This window comes from Aedes albopictus, chromosome 3, assembly GCF_035046485.1.
Source record: "Aedes albopictus strain Foshan chromosome 3, AalbF5, whole genome shotgun sequence".
NCBI lineage: Eukaryota > Metazoa > Arthropoda > Insecta > Diptera > Culicidae > Aedes > Aedes albopictus.
In genome coordinates, this window is record NC_085138.1 from 118,704,052 (window position 1) to 118,710,051 (window position 6,000).

A 6,000-nucleotide genomic window follows, 5' to 3' on the forward strand; every position below is an offset into this window, starting at 1 on the left:
GTTTTCTATACGACTTGGAACGGAAAAGAAATGTCCCTGCCGCCAGACTCGTGTCCTTAATTTTATCAAGCTCCCGCTATCCTCTGCTGGCTCGTCTTTCTCCTTGGGAAGGGTGATGGGTGACATACTGCGATGACTGCTGCTGGGTTAATTCCAGGTGAATTCGTTACAGTGATGAGTAGACTGACGCTTCCTGCTGTTGGTGACATCGACGATGGACCTCCACGTTGGAGATCAAATTGTAAGCGAGGCCACTATGCGCGAATTATATGCCGCTGGCATCTATCGATGAGGATATGTAGCCGTTGCGTGTTCTTCACTGATACAACAGCGAAGATTTCACATTTGTGTTGAAAATTCGGATTTTGCTGCGTCGACTAATCTGATTCTGTTTCCACCAGTTCTGAAAATGTCATTTCGACATAGGGTAAAAGCTCCCTTAGTGGAGGTAGTACCAATAGTGGTGGTAGTGGCATTTTAGCATTATTCCGACCAAAAAGCTTGCAAATGACATTTTTAATCGATGCATCATACCAGGGATGGCATTCACCATTTGCAAAGAGTTACATTCACTTGCTACTATCTCAGTTCATAAACATGCTATCGAAAAACAATGTATGGATGACTTTTACCTTGTAGTTTTATCTGAAAGTTTGCCGAATATCATAAGGGTCGCACACGCATGCTTTTTTGATAGCATGCTTATGAACTGAGATAGTAGCAAGTGAATGTAACTCTTTGCAAATGGTGAATGCCATCCCTGTTAATAACATTAAGTCAGTTTTGTGTTCATTATTTGCCAAAAACCCTATATTAAACAATTATTTTCCTTAATAGTTTGGCTCCTTTGCACCTATAGTGGTGGTAGTGTTCCTATAGTGGTGGGTCCCATAAGAATTCAATGGGATGCGCCACTATAGGAACCAATGTTAAGTTTTACCTCCATAATAGGAACCGTGTACCTATAGTTGGTGCAAGTGATTTGTTAGCAAAAACTTAAATAAACAACGGTTTTTACATTTTTCCTAGCAAATATGAGTAAAAAACTACCGATTAACGTTTTCATACTTTTTATTTTGTGTATTATCAATTTGATTTAATTATTTTACTACAAGGAGCAACTAAAAGCACCACTATTGGTGCATTTACCCTATCTAAATTAAACCACATCCAGCACATTTTAGAAGCTCAAACTGAGAATATGGTATATGAAAAACTTGTGCGGCTAGACCAGCTCTACAAGAAAGTCACGGAAAATCCGATCTTTTTCGAATATTTGATATAAATGTCACGGACTACCTTCGAAAAATGCGAATGATATTCATGGTGAATATCAATTGGCATTTTTCGAAGGTAGTCCATGACATTTACCTAAAATATTAAAAAAAAAAAAGAGCGGTTTTCCGTAGCTTTCCTGTAGAGCTGGTCTAGCTGCACGACTTTTTCATATACCATATTCTCAGGTTGAGCTTCTACAATGAACTGGATTAGTTGAATTTAGATACATATGTCGAAATGACATTTTCAGCACTGGTTTCCACACATTTCTTAAACTCGCAGAGGCAGCTCTTTTTTTCCTTCTAAACCATAGGGGGATAATCTGCTCAACAGACACCCTAACGGCCTGTCTGTCTGCCTGTCTTCTACAACAAAAGTAAAATCCAGGACTACTCTCTCCTCGTACCCACTAAACCATTCCTATGGTCGCCAAACCCTACGTCTCTCCGGAACCACCAAGAAGGTATTGCTTCAGAGAAGGGCTAGTGCACATCGCACCCACAAGGTTGGCTGCGTAGCCTGCAGGAACGAACATCGATGACTCGCTTTGGAGAGTTCATCACGGTAGCATGCTGGCGCTTAGCCAGTTTCCCGAGTGGTCCTCGCCACTCCCTTTGTCCTCGGAAGGCGGGCAGAGTCAACCCCGCCCGCGCCCTACTGCTGAGCGGACATCAAGAACTGATGCCCACATGCAACCCGATCTGACCTGCCCGCAAAGGAAGGGTATCACTACCCTTCAGGCCCTATAAGATGCATCCGTAGGTTGCTGACGGCAGTGTCTCCACTTGCCCCGACCCTTGCCGGGGACCCCTTTCCAACCGCGGGCTTGGATCCAACCCAGTAGACCGACGCCACGACAGCACCGCTACCGGGACATCCTCTCCGCGGCCACTTAATCGCTGTAAGGGTCGATCTCGACCGCAGGGCACCGGTATGACCTACGAAGCCGACTCCGAACCCCTGGACCACCTCTTGTACTGCATCTGGACTAGCCATTCTCCGAGTCCACGCGCCACCTCCTCTGTAGCTCCCAGACGATGTGGGTAATAGCCGTTGAAACGGCGTTCCAGCCAAACTCATCCCTACACATCCTCTGGACCAAGTTGTCCGGAGTTGTGTCCTCCCCGCATGTGGCAAGCATGCGGTCACGCATTGTGCGAAAACGCGGGCACACGAACAAAACGTGTTCCGCCGTTTCCTCTAAACCATTGCACACTGGGCATTCGGGAGAATCCGCATGCACGAAACGGTGTAGATACTGTCGGAAGCAACCATGACCTGTAAGGACCTGTGTCAGGTGGAAAGTAACTTCGCGCGCTGCCATTTGACCATAGAGGCCATCCCGGCAGTCCTGTTTATGCCTCTTGTGCCGCGCATTTCGAAGCACTCCATGTCCTCACTGATAAGAATGCTGATAGGCACCATACCAGTAATGAGCGTCGTGTGACACGGTACGGTACGCGCTCGCAACCATCAGGCACATAAGCCTGTAAGTACTTTCCAGCTTCCGTCGGTAGCATTTAGTACTTAGCGCGGTGCCCCACGCCGGGCCGCCATACCTAAGTATGGACGTAGCCACACTAGCCAGAAGCTTGCGCTTACTGGCGTACACCGCAGAGCTATTGGACATCATCCGGGACAGTGCCGCAATAGCTGTGGAGGCTCTTTTACAGGCATAATCGACGTGGCTACCGAAGGTAAGCTTATCGTCGATCATCACGCCCAAGTGTTTGACGGAGCGCTTTGACAGGATATAGACTGTTTCAGAAATTATAAATACACTTTGTTTATTAAACTAAACGAACTGTTCTGATGATTTTTACCAACTTCTTTCAGAGTATAGCATATTGTACTCCAGATTTTTATATTTCCTTTCAATTGTCTTGATATTTTGAAGAACAGTCGAGTTCTCTAACAAATATCATAATTTTTCAAATTTGCATTTGCACAAAGGTGTTTTTTAATGATTTCAACATTTTTGATCACTAAATACCAAAAAATATCTAAATTTTTATCACGTTCGCTTTCTCAACAAGTTGTCTAAGGAATGCCTTGATCAAAATTTGGGAAAAATCGATAAAGGCATTTCCACAACATTTTTTCGGAAATCAAGTTTCTCATTTTTTAAGGTTTTCTACGGAACATAAGAACTACAACACAGTTTCTTAGCTTTCCTGAACGCATTTAATCTAAACAAACTTATTTTTTCAGCTCATTCGACCTTCAGATGCCAAAGCTTGTCATACCATAAAAACGAATGCAGTAAGCAGTAATTAAGATATTCGTTTGCTTAACGTTTGTTGCTACTGGTGTTGTTGAGAAATTTGAATCAAAAAATTTTGTTTTGAGAAGGCCCGAAATGGTGGTTCTTGATCGAATATTCCATTAAAAATTACTCTTACCAATCGAGAAATATCTTTTATTATCCATACAGCAATTTTTATCGTGTTTGAAAATTAAATATTTTATCTGTGAGATTTTTTTCTTTTCTACTATGCTACATTTTTTGACCACTTTGTGCAACTTCAAATTTTAATCATCTAGTTTACAGAGCCCTATTTTTTAACTTTTACCAGAAACATCTACAAAATTGGTATTATTTGCTTCGTTAGCATGTTTACTATAAGAGCTATAAGAAACTTTTTTGGATATTGTGCTCAAATTGAAATGGCAGTTAATCGTTAGTGTATTTATAATTTCTGAAACAGTCTATAGTACACTCTCCTACACTGATTTCCGTCTGCTGCTCCGACTTCAGGTTGTTAACAGCCGTCACCTCTGTCTTGTGGTGAGCCAGCTCCAGTTTCCTGGACCGCATCCACGCCTCCACAACCTTGATCGAGTGGTTGGTAGTCAACTTTACCTCCTCGATCGTTTCACCGTAGACTTCGAGCGTAATGTCGTCGGCAAATCCGACAATCACCACTCCCACTGGATACTCTAACCTCAACACCTCGTCGTACATGACATTCCATAACACCGGACCCAGGATGGAACCTTGCGGGACTCCTGAGGTTATGTGAAAGCACTTCCGACCCACCTCCGTGTCGTAGACTAGTACACGATTCTGAAAGTAACTTCCGAGAATCTTGTACAGGTACTCCGGTATCCCCAGACGCAAGAGCGCATCGGCAATAGCAGACCAGCTGGCGCTATTAAACGCATTCCTTACATCCAGAGTCACTACCGCGCAAAAGCGAATTCCCCTCCTCTTAGGCTCGAGAGCTTTCTCGGCGGTTTTTGTAACCGACAAGATAGCGTCTACGGCGGACCTCCCCTTCCGGAAGCCGTACTGGTTACTCGAAAGACCATTTTCGCCCTCGGTGAACCGCAACATTCTATTCAGGATGATCTTTTCGAGCACCTTCCCCGCCGTGTCAATCAAGCATATTGGTCTATATGCCGACGGGTCTCCGGGTGGTTTCCCCGCCTTTGGCAATAGTACCAGGCTCTGCCTCTTCCAAGCTTCTGGGAAAACTCCCTCGTCCAGGCATTTCTGCATAGCAGACCTGAACATCTCGGGAGCCTCTGCAATAGCTACTTTTAAGGCCAGGTTCGGAACTCCGTCCGGACCTGGGGCCTTACCTACGCTAAGGGACTTAGCTATCCCCGCAAGTTCCACATCGGTGACCCTCTCCTCATCGCCAGCTCCAGTCCCCGGTTGTCCTACGAAAGGAGGCCAAGGACTAGGATCATGACGTGGAAAAAGTCCTCCAATGATCCCCTTCAACATCTCTGGAGATTGCTCTGTAGGAGCCATCACCCCTCTCGTCTTGGCCATAACGATCCTGTAAGCGTCACCCCACGGGTTCGTATTGGCACTCTGACAGAGACCCTCAAAGCAGGCCTTTTTGCTATTTTGTTCAGCAAATTTAAACTTTTAGTTAAATAACTTCAAAAATCAAAAAATTGAAGATGCCACTTAGGGGCGAAATTGATCAGTATACAATTAAGCATCGGTTAAAAAGAAACATTTCCTTATCCACTTAATTTTGCTCTTCCAAAACCGAATAACGCGTCAAAACTCGTACAACTAGTGAATTTGACACTTAAAACACCAAATTAAATTTTGAAATTTCCCTCTTAACGCCTAAAGGCAGGCAATTTCCTTTGAAATAAGAGATTTCTGTTACAATAAATGACTTTTTCGTCGAAAAAGAACTTTTTTAAACTTATTGATTTGTCTTTATTGAAGAGACTTTCAGCCCTTGGCTGTTTTAACTTATTCATATTCGGAATAGCTTCATAACTTTCCAACAGAGGCTCCACAAAAATGTTAAAACAAAAAAAAAATACGGGAAGTCCTAGTTGCAATCGATTGTTTAGAAGCAATGGTTTCAGCTAAGTGAGAAATACATTAGAAATTCCTTAAAAAATAAGGTAAAACTAATTTTTTTCTAAAAAATTAAAAGACAAAACTCATCTCTAGACATTTATGAACTAGTTAAAGTAAGAAATTTGAGATCATTGCGACGCTTAGAAGTTCCTGGTATGCAATTACACTGTAGTACCCAAATGATCAATTTTACCCTGCTGATCAATTTGACCCCGGTTTACGGTAGCGGTGATAGTATACATGCAACCTTGCCGCACTCCAGCAACGATCCGGATGGGATCGGACTAGACACCGTTGTGCATGCACGAAGATGTCTCGTACTGCGCTTCAGTAAGGCTGACGATTTTCCGAGAGGTCCCACATATTTTCGTGAATGAGACGGTATA